The sequence below is a fragment of the Giraffa tippelskirchi genome, chromosome 6 (assembly GCF_054371585.1).
Source record: "Giraffa tippelskirchi isolate mGirTip1 chromosome 6, T2T-mGirTip1v1.2.pri, whole genome shotgun sequence".
Taxonomy (NCBI): Eukaryota; Metazoa; Chordata; class Mammalia; order Artiodactyla; family Giraffidae; genus Giraffa; species Giraffa tippelskirchi.
This window is the reverse complement of record NC_137280.1, coordinates 49,728,725-49,754,779: the sequence shown is the minus strand read 5'-3', so window position 1 is coordinate 49,754,779 and position 26,055 is coordinate 49,728,725. Positions and strand designations below refer to the sequence as shown.

Genomic DNA, 26,055 nt, shown 5'->3' with positions numbered 1-26,055 from the left:
CTGTGTTCTTTCCATTTTATCTTTATAAATATGCATTGCCTTCCAGAAAAATGTTAACATTTTTGCCAACTCTGTTACGAATTTCCTGATTGACATATCTCTCAAGTACAAATAGATTATATCACTATAATCTATTAGTTGGCCATTTGAAATTAAGTAAGGGAATTAAAGAGAGGAGGAAGGCTAACAGTTTATCCTAATCTCTATCCACTCCAGTGAGCTTATTGAATTACATACTATTAATACTAAACTTAGAGCAAAAGAGAAAGAGGCTTATTTAATGGGAGGAAGTCTTGCCACCAGCTGTCTAATGACCATAATCCCCCTTTCTTGGGACCAGGGAAGGCTTTTTAATAGTGTGTACATTATCCTTTGGGCTGGTTGCAGCTTACGGAGGTAGGGCGGAGAAGGCAATGGCACCCCACTCCAGTACTGTTGCCTGGAAAATCCCATGGATGGAGGAGCCTGGTAGGCTACAGTCCATGGGGTCGCTAAGAGTCGGACACGACTGAGCGACTTCACTTTCACTTTTCCCTTTCATGCACTGGAGAAGGAAATGGCAACCCACTCCAGTGTTCTTGCCTGGAGAATCCCAGGGACGGCGGAGCCTGGTGTGCTGCTGTCTATGGGGTCGCACAGAGTCGGACACGACTAAAGCGACTTAGTAGTAGTAGTAGTAGTATGGAGGTAGGGTGGTGGTGACTCTGAATGGTGTGTTGATAATCATCGCTGGGCTCTGTAAAGCACTTGTTCAGATGGGGGAAACCAGAGTTTAGTTTTGTGCTGCATACAACACAGTTAGTCTGCGATCAGGACATTGTTTTACAGACACCCCAGGTGTCCACACTGCAGCATCACTGGAAGCCACCTTCTTACAGTTCATGTCCTAAAGAGAAGGTTTGCCTCACTTCAGCAGCTTATATTTGAGGCTACTTGCTTCTGGTTGGGACTCTTACTGGCTTGGCTTTATCTTCGTGACATTAGATTGAGTAATTCTAGCCTAGGAACTAAAATAATCTTGCAGTTAGAAGTTAAGTGACCTAAGTCGTTGGCTTTCTTAGAACAGTTGACCCATGAACAACATAGGTTTGAACTACATGGGTCCACTTGTACATGGGCTTTTTTAGTAGTAAGTATGAGTGTACTGCACAATCAGGTTGACTGAATCCATGGACTCAAGAGTCAGTAGTACTCATCATTTCCTAATCTTGACGTGTAATCTTTCCCCATCTCTCTTGGTGCAATAATAGTGAGGAGCAGAACTCCACTGTAGATCACCCACAGATAGGACAGTTTAAATACAATTTATAAACATTGCACTAAATTCAGAATGTGTCTAGTCCATAACTTGAGTTACTTGTACAACATTGAAACTAATTGTAAATAAAAGTTGTTCTTATAAAATTTAGTGTTCAAGTAACATGTGAGTTCAGAGTTCGTAGCACTGTGGGGTGGGGCTCCCACATCCCTTCCTGCTACCCTGGGCCCTTCCAAAGAATTTGAAACATCATTGGCTACTTCTGACACATTTGTAACCAGAGTGGAATTATTGTATAGAGGAGGCTCTTAGAATTGGAAATTGGAAAGTCAGACTTACACAGTTACTCTTTTTTTCCTCCGGAAATTTTCGCATTTCATGGATAGGTTGCAGTTTGCTCTATATTTTACCCTATTAATGTAGGAAATACTGAAATAGAAGCTGCTTTGTAAAACAAAAGACAAAACATTGTATCCAAAGATAAACTATGTTTTACACAATGGTCCCTTTTCCCTTAGTATTAAATTTTAAATATCTGTTTCTTTTTGTTAAAATGATTATTTTACATACTCCTTAAGTATATCTCCATCACAAACATAGCTCAGTAATGCTCATACTGTTTCTAGAGGCTTGTAATAGGAAGCGCACACGATCCCTGCTAACCGGTGTGATTCCTGCTAACCGGTGTGATTCCTGCTAACCGGTGGCCGACACTGAACAGATCACTGTGTTGTCAGTGCACTTGGTAAGTTCAGGAGGTTGGCATAGAATGCATCTTAGATTCTTTGCAGTTCTGAATTTTTACAACTTTATGATTTAAATCACTTTCTAAGCTTGACTTACTCTGGCAATAACGAGTGTTCGTTTAAAAGTAAGTCTGGAAACCAGTAAAATTTGTGATAGTTATCTTTTGTTTATTTCAAAATATAGGTACTGAAAACCTCAAATTATATTTGATTAATTGCCTCTGATAAAAATACAACCACTACTTAACCTTCAGTGAGTCTTAGAAGTCTAGTGGTTCAAACCGTCATCTTTTCCACAGTGTTTGTATAAAGCAAGAGAATATGTGTCCTAAAGAAATCCAGTCCATTTTTTTATTCTACTACCATTTTGCATTAATCCTTTTCTTTTTTCAAATCGACTTTTTTAGAACAGTGAGACCCGGGTTCAATGGCTGGGTCAGAAAGATCTGGAGAAGGAAATGGCAACCCACTCCGGTATTCTTGCCTGGAAAATGCCATGGACGGAGGAGCCTGGTAGGCTACACAGTCCATGGGGTCACAGAGTCAGACAGGACTGACCGACTTCACTTTCACTTTCACTTTTCACAGAACAATTGAGAAAACGGTACAGAGAGTTTCCGTCTACTTTGCACCCAGCTTTCTTTCTTGTTAACATCTGCCATTAGTCTGGTACATATGTCGTAATCAATGGATCGGTATTGATCTGTTATTATTTTTTTCTGATTTTTGTTTGGTTTTACTGAATGTACTTATTCTGGTTAAGGGCGCCATCAAGGATAGATACCACATTACTTTCAGTTGTCATGTCTCCTTAGATTCCTCTTGACTGAGATGGTTTCCCATACTTGGTTTTGATGACCTTGATAGTACTGAGAAGAACTGGTCAAGTATTTTGTAAAGTACTCCTTCTTTGGAACTTATGTTTTTCTTATGATTAGACTGGGGTTACAAGTTTTTGGGAGGAAGACCACACATGGGTAAAGCTACCATTTCTACCACATCATGTCAAGGATACATACCACTGACATACAACTGTTGATTTGACTTTGACCGCTTGGCTGTGGTAGTGTCAGATTTCTCTACTATAAAGTTACTCTTTTTCCCTCTCCACACTAGGCTTTGGAAGGAAGTCACAGTCCATACTTGAGTAGACAGTTACACTCTTCTTTCATCCTTGTGTTTATAAAGAGGAATACAGGAATCTTACTACTACCTAGGCTCATCCTGGCAGGCTTGTGTGTCCTTTTTACCTTTTTTTAATTGGAGGATAATTGCTTTACAACGTTATGTTGGTTTCTACCATACAAAAACGTGAATCAGCCATAAATATACTTATATTCCCTCCATCTTGACCCTCCCACCCCACTCTAGGTCATCACAGAGCACCCGGCTGAGCTCCATATGCTATACAGCAGCTTCCCCATGTATTTTACACATGATCGTGTATGTATGTCAGTGCTACTCTCCTTTTTTACTTTTATCTCTTTTTTTATCCCTCCCCTCCCTCTTTTTCTTTCCTCATTTCTCAACAGTTAGTTGTATTTTGGAGGAATTCTAATAGAGATTCATACCTCCTCCCTGAATGGATTCTAATTGTATGTATAACGGTGCAGAGGTTTTAATAAAAGGATTGAAGGTGTATTATAGGGAAAATTTAGATAATGGCTCATTATCTTGCTCTTGTATATAAGAACAGATAGTCATTCAAATTTGCCTGGATTGAAAAGCCAGAGGTAGGAGTTAAACAGAATATTATGGTTAGAATGATGCATTCCTTTTAAAGAAGATTTAAATAGTTCGGCATCCTTTTTGATGGAATGGTTTTGAAATATTTCTGAGACTGCTGCATAATATTCTCGCCAATAGCATAGACTTTGGAGGCCGATAAACCTGTACTGGAATCTGGGTGCACTAGGCTCCGAGCCTAGATTTCCTCATCAGTTAAAAAAATAAAGGAATGAGTACTAGTCACTCAATCGTGTCTGCCTCTTTGCGACCCCATGAACTATAGCCCGGCCAGGCTCCTCTGTCCACGGAATTCTCTAGGTAAGAATACTGGAGTGGGTAGCCATTTCCTTCTCCAGGGGATCTTCCTGACCCAGGGATAGAACCCAAGTCTCGTGCATTGCAGGCAGATTCTTTACTGTCTGAGCTACCAGGGAAGCCCCAAAAGGAGTGAGAATGGAGCCTATTTCAGAAGGATTAAATAAAGCAGTGAGCACAACACCTGGGTCTGTGGCAGGACTTTAAGTGTTAACTCGCTCTCTTTTGTGTCATATGGAAAATTTAGGATTTATTGATTACCATTGGACATTTCCTAGGGTAATCTTCACTGCTCAGATGCAGTAGAAAGTTTGATTATTTTCAGTTCATAGTGTTATATGATTGAGATCCTGAAAACAGGCACTGCCTGTCTAAAGCTTAGTTAAATTATTATTTATCTTTGTTTTTTGCAATTTTGGGTTTTCAGTGACTGTCAGCCATTGTTTTTCAAAGTAAGTAAACTGCAACAATACAGTTAGTTTATCTGCTAGAGCAGAGCAGACCGGAAAACTGAAGGCAAATTAGACTAAAAGGAGAGCAAATGGGGGAATAACAAGAATATCTATAAGCAATATAAGAAAATAAAGCCAAAGATGAAAATTAGATCAAGAAATTTTGCTGTAACTAAGACCTGGCACTGCTAAGTAAATGTGTGTGCTTAGTTGCTCAGTCGTGTCCAACTCTTTGCAACCCACCAGGCTCCTCTGTCCATGAAATTTTTCAGGCAAGAATACTGGAGTGGATGCCATTTCCTTCTCCAGGATCTTAGTGACCCAGGGATTGAACTCGCATCTCCTGTGTCTCTTGTGATGTGGTGGATTATTTACCTGCTAAGCAATAAATACTAAAAAAAAAATTTTTTTTTTGCTTTGCCTGTTACAAATGCCCCTTGATATCCATGCCACTTAAGTATGTTAGTGACTTATAAGAGCTTCACTATGAATATTTAGTAATAATTCAAAATGGAAACACTAATGTGGATGTGTTACCTCCATACGTCATTGGGAATATTGTACAGCTTTAGAAGGAAGAGGTATTTGACACATAGTAGTTCTAGCTACTCTAGTATATATTCAAGATTATATCGAGGTAAAAAGTTTACAAATTAAGCTTTATCATAATATTGTTGCATGCTAATATTAAAGCTATTATCTCCAGTATATTAAGCTTATTCTGCTTGGGCTGTCAGCAGTAACTGACTTTGTTAGATCACAATTAATACTTGCATCTCAGAGCTGTTTTCTGGTTTGCCCTTGTACATATGCTTACCAATATCATTTGTGGTTTTTTCCTAAGCTTGTTTATTCCAGTTGTACTTATTTCTTTTATTATGAGATTTAAATATGTAAACTGATAAAATGTGACTAAAGAGAGTTGTTGCTTTGAAAACGAAATTGACTGCTTTAGAAATACTTGATAAAAGTGAGTTGTCTAATTAGGTGTAGATCGGAAAACGGTAAAAACTTGGCAGGAAACTCATTAAAATGTAGAAATTTGTGTGTAGTTTGCAAGTGTATTTTCAGTTTTCACTCCAGTCAGAAATTTTAGATGGTGCCTTAGAGGTGAGGTGTGGCTCATAGAAGAAAGACATGATTCCTATTTGAAGAACTCTTGGACCTAAATCAAATCCTTGTGGGATCCTAGTTCCGAGATCAGGAACTGAACCCAGGCCCTTGGCAGTGAAAGCACAGAGTCCTAACCACTGGACCATCAGGGAATTCTCTACGTATTGTTTTAAATTACAATGTGCAAGGTTTGTTTGTATCACTTATGAATCCACTCCTTAAATAACATAACTTTCATTATTTAACACTTTATTTTAAAGGTTTTTACCTAAATTATCCTTTTTAAAGTCCCGAAACTTCTTTCCTTCTGTGTTAAATATCTTAACATGACTGCCTATGTCCCTATGTAATGATAAGCTTGTAGGACATCTTTGCAAATAAATGTAATAAAGACAAGTATTCATACCCCTTGGAAAATATAATGTGCCAGCACTTACATATTTATTTCAAATATCTTAACTATGAGCAATGTTTTCTGTGTGTAATGTTGGAGAGAAGAAATATACCCACTAACAATTTCTTGTATCTAAATTTAAAGCCAACTGAAACCATGTCAAGTCTTGAGTCAAACCATTCCTCTTTTGGAAAGGCACATGTTTCCTTTCTCAGAGTTTATGTAAATTGATGGTTTTCCCCCCATTACTCCTTTAGTAAGGCTGGGGGCGTGAAGGCCTGAGAAAGAAGTTAGATATTCAATACCTATCTTGGAGTTGTATGTAGCCTTGGCTTGATTCTTTGTTTTGGTTCTTTTTTTTTTTTTTTCAAATTTCTTCAGCTTTCCAGGCAATGGTTGAAAAGTCACACGTTAAATGAAATGTGAAATGGAAAACTGAAGTTTTCAAATTTCTTCAGCTTTCCAGGCAATAGTTGAAAGGTCAAATGTAAAACCAAAGGAATGAATATCAATAGCATATATATATTTGTGAGTGTGTGTGGAGCAATATTGAACAGCTTTCTGAGAAAGGTTCAAATGTAAAAAAGACATTAATGCGAGTTTCATTCTCATAGACACAGCCTCTTCTTCCCCTTCAGTTCTTGTGTATCATTTGGTGTAGAAACATCCATTCCTTTTAAGGAAAGCCTCCAATCTTTTGTCATTGTAGATCTGCTTTTGCATCATTCAGGAGTGTCGCACAGGCCCAATGCTAGACAAATTACTGCCTTGGAAGTGGTTCATGGATGGTTTTGAGTCTTGGATCTACTGTCCTAGTATCTAGTCTTAATGCAACTCCCTTAATTAATAATAAAATGGTCACCAATCACTATCCTATTGTAACATTTACATCATATTTATAGTACAATACTGTATAATATTAATAACCTCAAATTTACCAACAGGTTGAGCCACAGTTCTCAAACTTTTTTGTTACCCTGAAATGATCGAGGAACCCAAAAAGCTTTTGCTCCTATGGGTTTTATCAATAGTTACCATACTGGAAACTAAAATGGAAAAATTCTCAAGTGCTTATGGTTTCATTTAGTAGCAGCTGGATTTTCATCGTTCTTGTGTTCAAGCTGTTGCAGTATCACTTGTCATGTAATTCTCTGGGAAACTGGACTGTACACTCAGGAGAAAATAAGAGTGAAGAGTCCTGGTATGATTATGAGTATAAACTTGGCACTGTGGATGCCCCCTGGGAACCACTGCTTTGGGGACACTTGATGGACTGTGTGGTGTTCGTGGTCCTTTGTGTGAATAGCTGTCCTTAGATCTGTCAGGTCCTGTTGGATAGCTCCACCATTCATGGGTACACAACCCCCCACCTTTCTAGAGACACACGCCAGTCTTTGTCCTTCTTGATCTACCAAAATAAAGTCCAACAGGCTTCTCAGTTAACATCTTCATTACAAGGGACCTATCTTTCAGAGAGTTTAATTACCCCTGAACTTTTTTCCTTTAACTTTGTATCATTTCCTCACCTTATCTGCTGCTTTATTGCCTATAGAAATAAGAATGTGAATGATTTGATGCTCAAATTATTATTTTTTTATATTTATTTATTTGGCAGTGCCAGGTCTTAGTTGCCACACTCAGATCTGTAGTTGCAACATGTGACATCTAGTTCCCTGACCAGGGATCAAACCTGGTCCCCCTGCGTTGGGAGCATGAAGTCTTAGCCACTGGACCACCAGGGAAGTCCCTCAAATTAGTTTTGACTTGTGTTCATATTTGTCAGGGATTTGTTTTGGGGGATATCTGCTGGGGGATATTTGCTTTCATCCTTGGTCTTCCTTGCCTCTCCTAACCCCACTCAGCACCCTCTCACTTCCTTTTTCCTCTGCTCTTCTTTCCACACCACCATTTAGCTTACAAAGCTCCAAGCAAAGGTGGTGGGAACAAAAGCATGGGCCATGCCACGTGAGCGGGGTTCCTCTTCTCCACTTTTCCCAACTCCACTTCTCTCCTGTCCAAGTTGTCTCTCCTGTTTCCATTGTTAACCAGCCCAGACTCCCCTCCAGCCTCAGCTCACACACCTTCTCTCTGCCCTGTCCCCATCCTCCAGCCACCCTGACTTTCTTTCATTCCACATACTTTAGATTCGCTCCCACTTTCGGGGTCTTCTGTCATCAGCTTGGATCAGATATTTGCTTTCTTCTAGGGACTCTGCTAGGATAACTTCCTCAGAGAGGGTGTCCTGAGGGGGATTCAAGAGGGAGGGGACATAGGTATAGCTAATGCTGATTCACGTTGAGGTATGGCAAGAAGCAATCTCAATACTACAAAGTAATTATCCTCTAATTAAATACATATATATATATATATATATATACACACACACACACACACACACACATAAAGTGAAAGTGAAAGTTGCTCAGTCGTGTCCGACTCTTTGTGACCCCATGGATTGTATTGCAACCCCATGGACGATACAGTCCATGGAATTCTCCAGGCCAGAATACTGGAGTGGGTAGCCTTTCCCTTCTCCAGGGGATCTTCCCAACCCAGGGATCAAACCCAAGATATATATATAAGGGAGAGAGAGACTAGATGTCCCTAGTCATCATAGCTGAAACAGTTACCCTACCACTCCATTCTCTTACCCTCTGTTTTCTTCGTTGAACTTCTCCAGAAGTGTTTGTGTTTGTTCTTGTCTTTGTAAGCTGTGAGATTAGGAGGGAAGGGACTTCTCTGGCATGGAAACTGCTCTGAAGCTCCCAGTTGAATGAGTCATCGGCACCTCCCAGCCGCTCCAGGGTTGGGATGAATGGAACCTTTGCTATTGACGCTACGATGGTGGCCTTTGCTGATTGAGATCCAGACGTCAGTCTGTGAACTGACAGTGGGTAGAGCAGGAAGAAGTTGCTGCTGTTCGTTATTGTTTGAAAAAAAGCCATGTGACTTTAATTTTTCTCACCAAGGGGCATGTTGACTGCCTGAAAATATCTCCATTTCACTGCAAGTGTTCTATCTCGCTGCTCTTTTGAAATCTGCCAGCTACCCTCCCACTTTACCTCCCTCCCTTCCTCCTGATCTCAATGAGGCAGCAGTAAGCTGTGGCATGAAGCAAGATCATATTCCCTGCCTAGGAATTGAACCTGGGTAACCTGAGTGAAAACCAGGAATCCTAGCCACCAAACCAGCAAGGGCTAGAGGCTAGAATCTCTTTTTCCCTGGATCTTTGCCCCCAGTGAAAGATCCCGAAGGCAGAAACTATAAAAGCAGGTACAGAGTTTATTATTAGAGACATAGCACAACAACAAGTGGGAGAGCACATAGAGAAATGGTTTGTTTAGTTAAGACAGAAGCAAGAAAGAGATGAACACCCGCAGAGAAAGGGTGTGACTGTCCCTCCAGTGAGGAGGAGCGCAATAAAGAGGCTATTAAGTCATTTATATAGGGCAGTTCTTCCGGGCTTTGTTTACCTTTAACCAATTTTCTGGTTTCTTTCTCCACACCTGACCTATCCTGGGACCCTCCCCTGGGTGCGCACACGCCCCTCAGCCAAGATGGATCTTGAAGTGAAGGCTTCTGGGAGGAGCAAGACTCATTGTGGCTGGTATTATCCCCTGACTTTTGACCCCTAGGAGCCTTTCTGCACATGTGTAGTGTCTCATGTCCCCAAAAGGGGGGAAGTGGAGGTCCTTTAATCCTTTAGTCAAACAAGGTTTTGCCCTTCTTTGTTCTTGCCATGACTATTACCTTAAGGTGTTTACAAGAGACAAACACTGGCTATTTACCCTGTTTCTGTTGTTACTTCCATTTCAGAGGGTAAACAGGAGGCTGCTTACAAGCCTTAACTGGAGCCCACCTATCTCTTGTCTCAAGAAATGCTAGCAGTATTATCTAATCTGAAGGCCACTTCTTCATGCCCCATGAAATACAAACAGGAGGCCAGTTTTAAATGTGTTACCTGGAGCCCATCTATCTCCTACCTCACTCCCACACTTTCTCCCTCTTTCCACCTCCTCTCCTTTCTTCCTTCCTACCTTCCTCTCTTTTTTCTTTTTTCCCCAAATTGCCTTTGATTGTCATTTAAACTGAACCATCTCTGGGTCAGATAAAGTGGAGGAATAGAGTGTGATGGGCCTGCAATGGTTTTGAGTGCTGGAAAAGACCTATGAGGCCATTAAATCACATCTTTCAATTTCTAGTGGAAGAAACAGGCTGCCAGGCTATGACTTTCCCAGGGTCCCTGTGAGTGACAGAATGAGGACTTTAAAGCTCAGATTTTCTAGCTCCCACTTCAAAGCCAAAGGCTTCTAAATCTGTGCCCAAGTTTTCTCCTTAGTTGCTGACAGACCAAACAATTAAGTGTCTTCTTGTTCGTAAAGTGAGAAATATCCCCGCTCAGACTTGTTTGGAGTGTCCAGTTAGGATGCACGCCGAGGGACATCCTGCCTGCAGCCTCCAGGATGTGTCAGCACCAGCTCCACCCTCGTCCTGCGATCCTGGCGCCTCAAGTGGAAGAACCTGTTCTTTTCCTAATTGGCCTGGTGTTTGTTCCTTTCTCTGCATTCCAACCTGACGTCTTCCACATCCTTTTCAAAGCCATGGGCTTTTCAGCTCTCACAGGACCAGTGTGGCCTAGACAAGTGAATCATTAAGAGTTGTCTTTTAAAAAATGTGCCTGATTTTTAGAGATTGAGGTTTATTGAAGCGTACATGTCACTTTTCATTGGGAAATGTAGCCATTTCTTTTGTTGTTGTTGTTTAGTAGCTCAGTCGTGTCTGACTCCATGGACTATAGCCCACCAGGTTCTTCTCTCTATGGGGATTTCCCAGGCAAGAATACTGGAGTGGGCTGCCATTTCCTACTCCAGGGGATCTTCCCGACGCATGGATCCAACCTGTGTCTCCTACTTTGACAGCTGGGTTCCTTACCGCTGAGCCACCAGGGAAGCCCAGCCACTTCTTTAAGTTACCCTAATGACTCTACTGTATAGAAAAATGTCCCACCATCAGATCATCCTTATTCATGATACAGAAGTGGGTGTCCCAGGTGGCGCTAGTGGAAAAGGAACCCATCTGCCAGTGCAGGAGACATGATACAAGGGTGAAGCTTCCAGTTTTAGATAAAGTAATAAGGATTTTATCAACTGACTTTTATACTACCCAGCTTCATGTGCTTTGAAATTGAATAAAACAAACAAAAAAATTAAATTACATAAAATGACAGCAGAGGGAGCTATTGAGGTTTGATTACATTTTCCATTGCCCTGGCTGAGGTTTTTCTTTATCATATTTCAACTTAGACTTTCTCAGTTTTCTCAGTTGTCAACAGGCAGGACAAGTTTTATTATATTGGAAGATAATATATGCACTGTGCAGGATTACAAAAAAAATGAGTTTGTTTTTCTTTTTTTTCCTATCTGGTCCCCTTTCCATCCCTTTATAATTCCCCAAACCTCTATAAAGAAAAGTCATAATTTTATGGCAGTGATTTTAGAAATGAATCTCCTCCATTAGGCTAAATCTGGGTCAACAGGATTAGCTGTTCTACAAGCCATTGTACCAACTTGTGTTTCTGTCTGGCTTCATGGAGACTGATTTGGAGGGTCTCAAAGTCTTACAATAATTGCTTGTATTAATGTGAACACTCTCTCTCCACCCTGCTTCAATTATATATGGTGGAAAATGAGACCTGAAAGTGTTGAAATTCACAGCTTTTTGTGAAAAACCCTCATGATGAGGAGGGAACGTTGCCTTGGATGATATGTGCTCTGTGCATGTGTGGGTGGTGTGTGCCGTGTGTGGGTGGGTGATGGTTTGGGAGGTGGAAAAAGTTTGTATCAGGGCTTTCTTTAGATCACACCCACGTGTGTGATCTATTTCTGGTCTCCATGGCTCTGGTCCCTGCTGGCCTTGTGCCCCCTAACTGGACCCTCAGCTTCAGAGTTCTCCCCGCTCCAAGCCTACTCTCTTCACTTCAACCACTGTCTTCAGTTTTTCAACACCAGTCTGAATTCCTCTCCTAGGAAGTTCTCTCTTTGTACATAAGTGCACAAAAAAAGGTGTGTGAGGGCCATACTCCTTGAAGTATTGTTTGTAATAGCAAATTAAAGAATGGAAACAAACCTGTTGGTCTAAAAAGTAAATGGTGGAATTCCTTACAATGAAACACTAGGTAGCTGTTGATGCTGATGCAAGATGGTGATATATTTTCTTAAATAATAAAAAAAAAAACCTCATGGCATATATGATCTGTACCAGGAGTTTTAAAATTTAACACACAATTGAAATAAAAGATCCACATATAATTTTAATACATAATGTAAGCAATTTTTAAAAGAGTTTATAGCTAAAGATTTTGGAAGTATACATAAGGCATTCATAACAATGACTACTTCTGAAGTATGACGTTAGCATTGCTGGCTGAGGGGGAGGAAAGAGGAGAGGTCTTGCTTTTTGTTTTATATCTTTCTTTGTCTTTCTAAAATGCAATTTTGTTGTGTCTTTATTTTATTATTATTATTATTATTGGAGTAGAGTTGCTTTACAATGTATTAGTTTCAGGTGTACAGCAAAGTGAATCAGCTATAGTTATAGCCACTCTTCTTAAGAGTCTTTTCCGAAGGTCATGACAGAGTATTGAGTAGAGTTCCCTGTGCTATACGTGCATGTGGGCTCAGTCATTTCAATTGTGTTTGACATTTTGCAACCCCCATGGACTATAGCCCGCCAGGCTCCTCTTGTCCATGGGATTTCCCAGGCAAGAATACTGGAGTGGGCTGCCGTGCCCTTGCCCTTCTCCAGGAGATATTCCCAACCCAGGGATCAAACCTGGGTGTCTTGCATTGCAAGCAGATTCTTTACCACTGAGCCACCAGAGAATATAGTAGTGTGTGTACGTCAGCCATAATCTCCCAATTTATCCCCCACTTTCCCCTCGTTAATCATGTTTGTTTTCTCCATTTGTGACTCTATTCCTGTTTTGTAAAAAAGTTCATTTGTGTCATATTTTAGATTCCACATACAAGTGATATCATATGATATTTGTCTCTTTTTGACTTACTGCACTCAGTATGACAGTCTCTAGGTCCATCTGTGTTGCAGCAAATGGCATTATTTTGTTCTTTTTTTTTTTTATGGCTGAGTATTATCTTTGCTTTGAACTGCGTACTGAGAGCTTCTAGTTATAATTGACAAAATAATTTTAATGAATGAATCTACTGATCTTCCAAGAGTCAATCACAGCCTCAGTGTCACCTGAAGCCTTTCAGGCACCCCCAGGTATGATTTGGATTGTGTTTCTTTGTGGTCACTGACCTGAAATCCTCCTCTCTGCTTGAGTCAGCTTTTGTAGTATGAAGCAGAAAGGGCTTTGATCTTATGACTGGGTAAAATCAAGACCCGGACGTTACCTGCCATGTGATATTGGGCAAGACATGTAACCCTCTTTAGCTTGAGTTTCTTCACCATGAAAGTGGGGACCCTGATGCCATTTTGCAAGACTGTTGTAAGGGGCAGAGTGAATTTCTGCCAAGACTCATCCAGTGACAGGCAGATATCTGTGGTCAGTAAGAGGTCACAGGTATTTTTTTAGAGAATGAAAACTATTTTGTCCATTCTCACAGCCTTGATGCTTTGTGGAATAAATGTAGTAATGGTTTTTATACAGGATCTTCTGCTGGCGTGGTGTCCTTCTTTAGACTTCTGTATCCAATTGTACCTGTGCTATGTCTCATTCACTTCAAGCTGTGCTCCTGGCTAGCTATGTGGATGAAGAGTCTTGAGTGTGGCTTAATACCAAAGCTTGCTGCTGTAAGTCCAGTGGTCCTCTAGTGGCCTTCCTCCAAGGTGAATCCAGTGGTGACATCCAGGCACTGTATTAGGAAGAGCACAATTATAAGAAATTCAGACTGAAAATTTGGCTTCTTGGTGGTTTCTACTGCTGATGGTGTGGGTTTTGTCTGGTCAGCATGGAGCAGAGAAGAGCAATTTCAGCAGTTTCAGCAACACTGGCCTGCTTCAGAGATTGTGGGTAGTCCCACAACTTTAACAGTGTAACCCCCTCTTATGCATGACATCTCTTCAAAGCCACTTCCCCTTATTGCTTTTTATGATACTTTATTTTGAAATGGTAAGTCGCATTTGTCCTATGGCAGCATCTTGTCAATGAAAATTTTGAATGAATGAATGAATCCATGAGTTTTGCCCAAGTCTGATGACTTCCCCAAACATCTGCTTTTATGTCATTTTGTTTAATGAGGTATAATCAAATACTGTCTCCTGCTTCTTGGGTAGCATTTGGAATGCAAGAACCACGGATCAACTCAATTTTTCCATAAAGATGTAAATGCTACTGGCAGAGTTCACTTACTTAAGAGATGTTTCTGGAAACTGGTACTGCATGAATGTGATGAGGGATGCATGCAGGTGAGTGAAATACATGTCAGAAATAGATCTGATAAAAATTCAGTGCAGCTGTCTCCTTTAGTTCCTTTCAGCAAGGAGCTGGAAGTGTGCTTGGTTTGAGCTTTGTTTCTTTTGACACTTTGTTTTTTATCAGCAAGGAGAGATGTGTTGTTTTATCTTCTGTTTTTAATCTGTTTTAAACTTACCTCCCCATCCCCCACACCAAGAACAAATTAAGGTCTCTTTTTTCTTAATAGCTAAGATTGTTATTCCAGGAAATGAGTTGGTGAAAATGTCTCTGCATAAAATAGCAGTAGCAAAATCTATTCTTAATGAAATGCATTGTTCTAGCAAGATCCGGCAACTCAACAAAGAGGTCAGATGCTTTTCCCAGAACACCGACGCTGAAACTTTTGCCAGTCAAGTCAAGATGCCAGGTCACATATCTGGGAGGGGATACTTCCGAAAGCACCTCTTCAATAAGCCTATTTGGGGAGGAAAAAAATGACCACAGTTCCTTCATCATGCCCCTCATTAGGAGCTGGTGGTGGTCGTTTAGTCACTAAGTCGTGTCTGACTCTTGAGACCCCATGGACTATAGCTGGCGAGGCTCCTCTGTCCATGGAATTCTCCAGGCAAGAATACTGGAGTGGGCTGTCATTCCCTTCTCCAGGGGATCTTCCCAACCCAGGGATCAAACCTGCGTCTTCTGCATTGGCTTAATCTGCAGAAGGCAGTGCAAGTGACACTTGCCTCTGCAGATCCAAGCATTAAGGTCTGGAAACTTCCAGTTTCACATTTCTTTAAGCCCTGAGTTGCCATATAAAAAATCTGGCCACCCTGCTGGAGAGACCACATATCACTACATGGAGAGAAAGTCCAATCCATCCATATATCCATGGGAAACCTCCAAATAATTTCAGTCTTGTTCCCCTCCCGACTGAGTGCATGCTCAGTCACTCAGTTGTGTCCGACTCTTTTGCAACCCCATGGATGTGTAGCCCACCAGGCTTCTCTGTCCGTGGGATTTCCCAGGCAAGAATACTGGAGTGGGTTGCCCTACTCTACGGGATCTTCCTGATGCAGGTGTTGAACCCATGTCTCTTGGGTCTCCTGCATTGGCAGGCGGATTCTTTACCACTGTGCCCCCTGGGAAGCCCTCCCATCCTGATTACTGTCGACTTAAAAAATATTCACAACCTAAAAGTTGAGAGTTATGTTTTATTCAGTGTAAGTTTTTAGGACTTAAGCCCAGGATACAGCGTCTCAAGTAACCCTGAGAGAACTGCTCCTAGGAGGCAAGGGGAGGAGCCAGGTTATATAAAAGTTTTGTAACAGAGGTCAGGTAGTCTAAGCATCAAAAGATTATTGTTAATTAAAGAAAACCAGATATCCTAAGTCATGGAATTTTTAGTGTTTTTCTATGTATGGGAAGATGCACGAGTCCAGGCTCACTGAAATCATTCCTTTCATATGCATCTCAGCTGTTCTGGGCCAGTATCCTGTGGTTTTTTCACATCCTGAGCTCCCTTGGGGCTCACCTTAGGGAGTGACTGCAGTCTGATGGCTGGTATTCTCCTTCCTAATTGCCTTCAGGGCTCACCAGCTCACCATCCGTGGTGGCAGCAACTGCCGACAACTGTGACCATTCTTGTTTACGGATATGGCAGGAAATATTTCATTTCTCATTCAACCTATCACAAAAACTTATGACTTAGGATTTGGCTTTGGGATGAGTACAATCTGGAAGGGACTCAAGGGGATTATTGCTCCGTGGCCTGTGGGATCTTCCTGGACCAGGGACTGAACCGGTGTCCCTTGCATTGCAAGGCTATTTCTTAACCCCTGGACCACTAGGGAAGCCCCCGTTGTTCACTTTTCATTGGCAGTTTCACAGACTTGAAAAACTTAACATAGATGGTTATTACACACTGAAATTTCCATTTAGGCTTTATGCCAGTTGTCAATTTATTGCCCGTCAACTCCCAATTCATCTTTCAATATCAACTATGTCATAATGGACAGGCTAACGTTAAACATTTTTCCTTTATAGTGAGCATGATATTAAGCTTTCTCGTAGAGGGTACTGGAAGGACGCCGCTGAAGGAAGGGGCGTTTGTGCTGGTTCTGGTGCCTGCACCGTCTGTCGGCAGTGTGGGTGTGAACACTTCAGTGGTACTCTGCCCCAGCCGTGAGTCCAGAACGCATGGTCCTTTGATGATTTGCAACCCTGGCCTGAGCTGATGATCAAGACACTGTCCTGTGGGCCCACTTCCCCCAGTGGCACCCCACTCCCTCCCCATCCCTCTTGCCTGCTCCCTCCATCCCAGTTTCATCTCCTGCAGCTCTCGCAATATAAACATTAGGCAATCCAGACACACAAGCGTCCCCATCCCTCAGCACATTGTGGGCCAGCCCATCAGCCGCAGCTCGCTTGTGTCACAGAGATCGCTTCCTCTTTGCCCTGTGACTGTGGACTGGCAAATTTATCTGCCAAGTAGTGGTCTGAAACTATCCCTTCTCTACTGAGATCTGAACCCCAGCCCTGGGGAGGGAACCTCCTCCTATGCTTGGTTTTCCTTGGGGACTTACTCTTATAAAATTTTCTTACATATTAAAATTACCCTTAAGTCACAGTATCATAATTCTTCATGTTAAACGCCCCCTGTTTAAGTCACTGTGTAGATTTGGTCTCCTGATTTGACCCAGACTGACCTAGGTCTCCTGAGAAGCTCTGGCTGCTCTTTAGTGTCTTGTGGCCCCTGTCCCCAGGGATTCAGAGAAGCAGCGTGAATGGAGAGAGAAACAGAGAAACACCAGCGGCAGAATCAGGGGACCTCAGATTTCTGGTTCTATGACCAATTGACTCTAAAAGCTCAGGCAAGGGACTTTCCTGGTGGCCCAGAGGTTAGGACTTTGAGCTTCCCAATGGAGAGTGAGGGTTCAATCCCTGGTTGAGTAACCAAGATCCCACATGCCTCGTGGCAAAAAAAAAAAAAAAAGCTCAGGCAGGCAGCTCACCTTTTCAGTATCCGTGTATGGAGCATCAGTTTTGTCCTCGCTGTTGCGCTAAATGCGAGGGCTTCTACTATGAATAAGACACCACCCTCCATTTGCCTTCATGGAACTCAGTGTCTAGTGGTGATGAGGGAAGGCAAATATGGGGCAAAATATTATTAGTATTGAATATTTTTATAATTGATACATGCACAAAGAGAACCAGAGGAGGAAAAGGAAGTCAGGAACTGTTCTGGAATAAAAAGACGGGCTTTGCAGGGGAGGTGATATTTTTGAGTCCTGAAGAATGAATAAGCTGGGGAAGGGCATTTCAATCAAACAGGATGGAGTGTACAAAAATGTAGAGGTGAGATAAGGAAATAATAATACTAATAATTTACAGAGAACTTACTACAGAGAACTCACCAGGATAAGAATTTTACACGGGACGTAAGCCTCATTGATCAATTCTAATGAAGTAATCCTCTTATTAACCCTATAGAAAGAAAGAAAGTGAAGTCATTCAGTCATGTCCGACTCTTTGCGGCCCCATGGACTGTAGCCCACCAGCCTCCTCCATCCATGGAATTTTCCAGGCAAGAGTACTGGAGTGCGTTGCCATTTCCTTCTCCAGGGGATCTTCCCGACCCAGGGATCAAACTAGGTCTCCTGTACTGCAGGCAGACTCTTTACCATCCGAGACACGAGGGAAACCCTGTTAACCCTATGCAGTTGGCTGAAAAACTCCTAGTATTGTTTAATATCAATAAGAATGTGTTTAAGTGAAAAGAGACTTACAGACTTAACTTTTGGTTGCCGGGGGGGGGGGGGAAGGGATAGTTAGAGAGTGTGATGGAGATGTACAAACTGCTATATGCAAAATGATAGTCAACAAGGACCCACTGTGTAGCACAGGGAACTACTCCACATTATGTGACAGCCTGAATGGGAGGGGAGTTGGAGGGAGAATGGATATTCGTATATGTATGGCTGAGTCCCTTTGCTGTTCACCTGGAACTATCACAGCATTGTTAATTGCTTATACTCCAATACAAAATAAAAACTTAAAAAAAAAAAAAAGAATGTGTTTAAGGACCTGTTTTTAAAATGAGGAAACAGAGTTACCGAAACATGCAATCTGTCCATTGTACTTAGCTGCTCTGCTCTATGTGGAACAGGGAGGATGGCCGAGGGGCACAGGGTGGGGTCAAAAAGGCAAGCAGGGCTACATCACAAGAATCTGCGTAATGTCACCTCTTGAGCCCAGCTTCCTCAGCTGCAGAATGAAAGAGCTGGCCTAGAGACCTCTAGCTCATAGAATCTGAGTGCTCCAATCCACCATATTCTCTAGGATAAGATTCTGTAACCTTAATTGCCTGTTAGCGTTTAATATTCTTCTTCCCATGAGATTTTCTGAGCTTAGGAGGAGAAGATGTTTATCTTGTCTTAAGAAAAAATAATGGGGAGTTGGGTCATGACTAACTCCCTCAGGTCGCTTGCCCACGAATCCTAGAAGTCTGAGTGGCTGGTGGGGACAGAGTGGTATGCCACACACTGACCTCGTGTCCTCTCACTAAGTGAGCTTCTAAAGAAGATGAGCTGATGGGGGTGAGCCACTGGGTCTTCTGATCCATCTCACAGATGTTGAGTTAGCAACCACAATGGCCTAGTACAAGTAAGACGGAGTCAGTGACTCCGTGCCAGATGACTGTGGATCTGGTGAGTTCTCCATGTTTGGCTGTCTCCAGGACTGCATTGACTTAACCAGAGACCCAGGCAGTGGAGCAGAAAAAGCACAGTTTGAAACTGGCCATGGCTGTGAATCCCTGCTGTGACACTCACTAGCTCTTTGACCTTGATAATATTCATTGTATCTCTCCAAGCATCGGTCTCCTCACCTTAAAATGGGGAAATGAAGACCTGTTTCATAAACTCGTAATTATGCTTAAATGAGATATGATACGAAGTGTGATTTATTAGAATGGGGGCTCAAAGAAAGAAGCTGGGGTGAGCATTAGTCGAGTCTGCTACTCTTGCCAAGCAGAGAAAAGATGAGGGAGGCCACTTTAATGAATGATTAGATGAGGGTTGAAATAAAAGTTTAATGGACATAGATTATCTAAATGATACTAACTTGAATTCAAGTTAATTTTAGTTTGCGAACTCAATGTCTGTGTTAAAACCTCTTTCCCTTGGATTTGTATTCCTCATCCATTGTTCTCTAAACCCTTAATACTGTCATCATTCTTAATTCCTCGGTGACACTTTGTACTAACCCATAGCCTCAAAGTATGTCCATTGTAATTACTTTCCCAAGACATTTGGTGACAAGTTTGATCTCATTATAAATTGTTGAATGGTTGCTGGAACCAATTTTATTGACCTTGATCTTTTGAGAAATTGATATCCTTCTTTGTTTTCTGCTTGACTTGATGGTGTTCTAACAATTACTGAGATTTATTAAGGCATTTCAGAAATTGTTTCTTCTGTGTCGAAAACACAGTCTCTTGTCTTTTATAACTCAGAAGACGTGGAGGAAGCCTTTGTTGTTGTTTTGCAAAAGCAAGCTTTTCTTGGAGCTGGGTGTTTTGCTTTCAGAAGAATCCCCTCATCAGTAGACTATCTGAGATTTCACACAGACAACAAAAAGCATAGAAAACCACTCTGTAGGCATATCAGTTTAAAAGATTTCCGTGAAGTCAGGTAAGAATCTGAGCCATGTAGGTGATGTTCAGCATTGGCAATGGGTTGTTCTTGTTTTTAAAAAAGGATGAAGTGAGGAGAGAAGGATAAAGAAAAGAAAAATTACAGAAACTAAAAATTCCCTCACACTTTGAACTGAAATTGTTAAAATATCTGATATTGTGGAAGGCTGTCAAGGTTGAGTCTTAAGCCACTAGTAAGTGAAGGAGTTGATGTGATGCAAGTCTGAAAAGGCTGATCATTGATCCCTCTTTCCTCCCCTACCCCTTCCATCTTCTCCTCACTTCTTCTTTCCCTTTCTCAGTTTTTAATTTTTTAAATTAAATTTTTCTTTATATGCATACACATATATGTATCAGTTCAGTTCAGTTCAGTCACTCAGTCGTGTCTGACTCTTTGTGACCCCATGGACTGCAGCATGCCAGGCTTCCCTGTCCATCACCAGCTCCCAGAGTTTACTCAAATTCATGTCCATTGAGTCGGTGATGCCATCCAACCATCTCATCCTCTGTCGTCCCTTCTCTTGCCTTCAATCTTTCCCAGCATCAGGATCTTTTCAAATGAGTCAGCTCTTCGCATCAGGTGGCCAAAGTATTGGAGTTTCAGCTTCAACGTCAGTCCTTCCCATGAACATTCAGGACTGACTTCCTTTAGGATGGACTGGTTGGATCCCCTTGCAGTCCAATATATGTAATTTAATACAATTGCTTAAATGGCATCATACAATAATCTTGGAGGAGAAGCTATTATATCTTTTTGCTCCTTTTTTTGCTTTTTCTTTCTTCTCTTGTTTGCTCTTCCCCAAATCAGGCAGACCCTCCCTAACCCTTCTGAATGTGTTTACTCTATGCTCTATAATTATAATTATAAACAAACTACATATATATACACTTCTATACATGCAGGTATAGAAATAGAAGGCCATTTTTAGTTCTTATTAAAAATGGCATTATTATTTTTGGCCTAGTGGCTTGTGGGATCTTAGTTCCCCGACCAGAGATCAAACCTGGGTTCCCTGAAGTAGAAGCTTGGAGTCTTAACCAATGGACTACCAGGGAATTCCCTTAAAATGACATTATATTATTCCTACTATTATGTGTTTTCTTTTTGTCACTTAAAACTTCAAGGAACTCTCTTAAGTGTATAGTATCAATTCTAACTCATTGCTTTAAATGATGCAAATTATTTCATGATGTAAAATTATCTTAATATAGTCAACTATTCCCCAAATTGATAGTACTGCATATCAACAATCCTGTGAAAAAAACAGAGTTGTAGATATTTTTAGGTGCCTTTATTTTTATATGATAGATTACCAATAGAATGGCCCCATCAAAGGAGGTAGTTCTATTACATTTTATTAGATGTTGCTAGATGGTTTTCCAGAAAGACTGTAAAGTTGACATTTTACCCAGTTGTTTGAGTCTCTTTCCCCTGCATTCTTGTCAGTAGTAAGCATTTACTGTCCTTGAATTTTTGGTGGATATAATATCTCATTGATACTTTTTAAGTTTTTTTTTTTTTTGCATTGACTGCTAATGAATCTGAAATCTTTTCGTGTGTATGCTGGTCACTCAGATTTGCTTTTCTGTGAATTGCGTTTTCATATCCTTTCCCATGTTTTTGCACCTTGTTTTGGAGGAACTTTTTACACATTTCAGATGATAACTCTGTCGATCTTTCAACTTGTGACTTCTTTTCCCCCAAAGCACTGTTTATCTGTATTATCTATTGATTTTGTTTGTGACACTTTCACCCTAATGAAAAAAAAACTGTTTTGTCAAGTCTATCTTTTTCTCTCTTCCTCATTCCCTTCCTAGTTTTTTGTTTCTTTCAGTTTTCAGTTTTTCTCACTTGGTTAATAAATTTTCTTCCATACTTAGAGTATATATACAGTTTCTTACATTTTCTTCTAACATTTTATTTACTTACACAGATAATTCTTGTATACACCTGGGGATAGTTTTATACACAGTGTACATAAGGGCCCATCCACTCTCACTTTCTCCTTGTGGAGCACTATATTATCAAGGCTTTTTAAATGAATCAGTTCATTACTCATGAAATTAATGTATCCCTTTGTGACATATACACTGGGATCTATTTATGAATTGTCTGTTTTATTCCATTGATTTATTATTTTTAATCTATTTTCATGTCAATACCATAATGATTTTATTACAGTGGCTTATTACAGTACATCTCCCATTGTCATTAGATTTTTAAATAGTTTTCTTGGCTATTCTGGATATTTGTTCTTCCATAGGAAATTCAAGATAATCCTAATGAAATAAACATTCTTTTGAGATACTAATTAGAATTACATTGATATTCACATTATTACTTTTGGGAGAACTGACTTTTTTATTATTGTCTTCCTAAATGGCAGCCCACTCCGGTACCCTTGCCTGGAATATCCCATGGATGGAGGAACCTGGTGGGCTGCAGTCCATGGGGTCGCTAAGAGTCATATGACAGAGTGGCTTCACTTTCCCTTTTCACTTTCATGCATTGGAGAAGGAAATGGCACCCCACTCCAGTGTTCTTGCCTGGAGAATCCCAGGGACGGCAGAGCCTGGTGGGCTGCCGTCTATGGGGTCGCACAGAGTCGGACACGACTGAAGTGACTTAGCAGCATGAAATATGTTATATCTTTGTATTTGTTCCAATTTTGTTTTCTTTTAGTAATATTTGTTCTGTTCATTTCTGTGCTGCTCTTGTACTGTCACTACTTTATAGTTTTTGTCACTTCTGTGAATGGAATATTTTTCCATTTATAAGTGCTATTGTTTCTTTTTTTTTGGCCATGCTGTACAGCATGTGGGATCTTTATTACCTGACCAGGGATTGAACCCATGCCTCCTGCAATGGCCACGCAGAGTCTTAACCACTGGACTGCCAGGGAAGTCCCTGAAAGTGCTATTATTTCTGCAGAGAAAAGCTATTGAATTAGAAGTATTTATTTTGCACCCAGCAGATACATTCTTTGAGTGAGCTTATTGATCATATTTACCATTCCTTTAACAACTCTCTGTTGAACACTTTTCTAAGCTCTAGGATAAAGCAGTTGAACACAAGAACTCTGCCCTAAGGGGGCTCACATTCTAATGCTTACAGTAACTAAAGCGGGGCATATGGTCTCAGTCATTGAAACGAAGGAGCACTATGATAGGCTGAAGGAACAGACTCAAGAGTGTTTATTCTCAGAGTGACTTGGTGGTGTCTTGCAGGATATGGCAAAGTGGCCATCAGCTGAGATCAGAGTCTCGATCACAGTCTTTTTCTGAATTCTCTCTGCCATGTTTGGAGATTTCCACAATCTTCCCCCTCCAAGCACCTCTTTCCCCACCACATCTTACCTTTTTTGCATCATGTGCTTTCAGAGTGTTGCTGCTCTGAGACAAATCTTTTAAATTAGGAAGTTGAGATGCACCAAAAATCCTTGTGTTGCCATTTCAAACTTGAGAAGAAAGGTAAGAAGTTACTGTTATTTGTCTAAGCTTTCCTAGAAACCAATTAGCTAATTACTATGTCATCTTCAGTTCCTTCATCCATGTATTTGTAGACTTTTCATGGATTTTCATCACAAAACAGTGTTGAATGCTTTGTTAAGATGTAAATAGATTGTTATTACTAGGTACTTTCATGTATTCATTCAATAATGTCAAAAGATATGATGTGGTCTGATGTAGCTTAGGCTCTTATAAATATGTACTGCTAACAAGGCTACATATCCTTCTTTCCCAGATAGACAAAATTAATTTCCTTGTTGTATCTTCAATAACTTTTGAGATATCAAGAAACAAGTCGTTTTAGTGATTAACAATTGACTCTATCTCTTCTGGAGTTGACTCACATCATTTTCTATAGCTCTGAAATAATTCCTTTGATGACTATAATAAATCAAAGATATCTTTCCCAATAATTTGCTGCCTCATAATCCTGATAAGATTGTTAATCTTTATTATTGCCTGTCTAGACTCTCGCATCTAGAGGTTGATTATGACAAATCTGAATTATGCATTAATCCCTCTCTAGTTTGTTTTCAAGCTTATTATCTGAAATTTATAAACCAGCTTCTGTTCATACACCCCTGGAACAAGAATATGACACTGGATGGTTTCAGAGTTTCCATGTACATAGTAATTGTTGATCAATAAAACATTCTTTAAGTGATTTAGCTATTTAACTTTTGGCAGGGCCAAATAGACTATAGGATGAAATACATGGCAGACAGAAATCTGCTGAAGCCTGATAATCGTGCTTACTGTGAGTGAGAGACACTCAAAGATTAGAATCACGTTCGTGTACTCTGATCCCTTCCTTCTCCATACTGCAAAGAACCATGTACTCTCCTCAGTGTTGTTTAATTGCTAAGTTGTGTCCGACTCTTTTGCCACCCCATGGATTGTAGCCCACCAGACTCCTCTGTCCATGGGATTCTCCAGGCAAACATACCTGAGTGGGTTGCCATTTCCATTTCCTTCTTCTGGGGATCTTCCCGATCCAGGGATCCAACCCATGTCTTCTGCACTGGCAGGAGGATTCTTCACCACTAAGCCACCAGGGAAGCCCTTACTCTGCATTATATTAAAAAAGTAAAAAGTAAAGTGAAGTCGCTCAGTTGTGTCCAACTCTTTGCAACCCCGTGGACTATAGCCTACCAGCCTCCTCCATCCATGGGATTTTCCAGGCAAGAATACTGGAGTGGACTGCCATTTCCTTCTCCAGGAAATCTTCCCAACCCAGGGATTGAACCTGGGTATCCCGCATTGTAGGCAGACGCTTTACTGTCTGAGCCACCAGGGAAGTGCATTATATTAAGGTCATTTTAAAAATTATTATTATTATTTCCCTTACTACTGTTGGGTTTTCTCAGGTAGATACTGTATTTCTTGAAAATAAAACTTATGTTTTTATTTATCCATTTCTGACCAGTCTTTATCACCCAGTCCAGTGAGCCACACAATATATATATATGACAGTTAATGAATGGGATTGATATGTAGGTTTGGAAGTTAAAGCTATGACCCCTGGGTGGGGTCATGCAGTTGCTAGCTGAGCTCCATCAGTAACATAAAACCTCTCATTCTGTTTTCTTGTTACCTAAACATTTTAACACAGAAATAACAACCTTGGGCTAAGGTGATAGAAGTAAAGCCTGATGCTGTAAAGAACAATATTACATAGGAACCTGGAATGTTAGGCCCATGAATGAGGAAAAATTGGAAATGGCCAAACAGGAGATGGCAAGAGTGAACAACATTTTAGGAATCAGTGAACTAAAATGGACGGGAATGGGTGAATTTAATTCAGATGATCATTATATCTACTACTGTGGGCAAGAATCTCTTAGAATAAATGGAGTTGCCCTCATAGTCAGCAAAAGAGTCTGAAATGCAGTACTTGGGTGCAAACTCAAAAATGACAGAATGATCTCTGTTCGTTTCCAAGACAAACTATTCAATATCGCAGTAATCCAAGTCTATGCCCCAACCACTAATACCAAAGAGGCTGAAGTTGAATGGTTCTGTGATGACGTACAAGACCTTCTAGAACTAACACCAAAAAAGAAATCCCTTTCATCATGGGGGACTGGAATGCCAAAGTAGGAAGTCAAGAGATACCTGGAGTAATAGGAAAATTTGGCCTTGGAGTACAAAATGAAGCAGGGCAGGGCAAAGGCTAACAGAATTTTGCCAAGGGAACACACTGGTCATAGTAAACACCCTCTTCTAACAACACAAGAGACAAGTTTACACGTGAACATCACCAGATTGTCAATACCGAAATCAGATTTATTATATTCTTTGCAACGGAAATGGAGAAGCTCTATATAGTCAGCAAAAACAAGATCAAGAGTCGACTGTGGCTCAGATCATGAATTCCTTACTGCCAAATTCAGACTTAAATTGAGGAAAGTAGGGAAAACCACTAGACCAT

At 40.8% G+C, this 26,055-nt stretch overlaps 1 long non-coding RNA gene across 1 annotated transcript; it reads left to right on the top strand.

Annotated features, from left to right (window-relative positions):
- Positions 1-394: 394 nt before the first annotated feature.
- LOC145511304 (uncharacterized) lies at positions 395-12,318 on the top strand. The gene is made up of 2 exons (XR_014057779.1): positions 395-2,003; positions 10,389-12,318. It is a non-coding gene; the product is annotated as an uncharacterized LOC145511304 (long non-coding RNA).
- Positions 12,319-26,055: the final 13,737 nt, after the last annotated feature.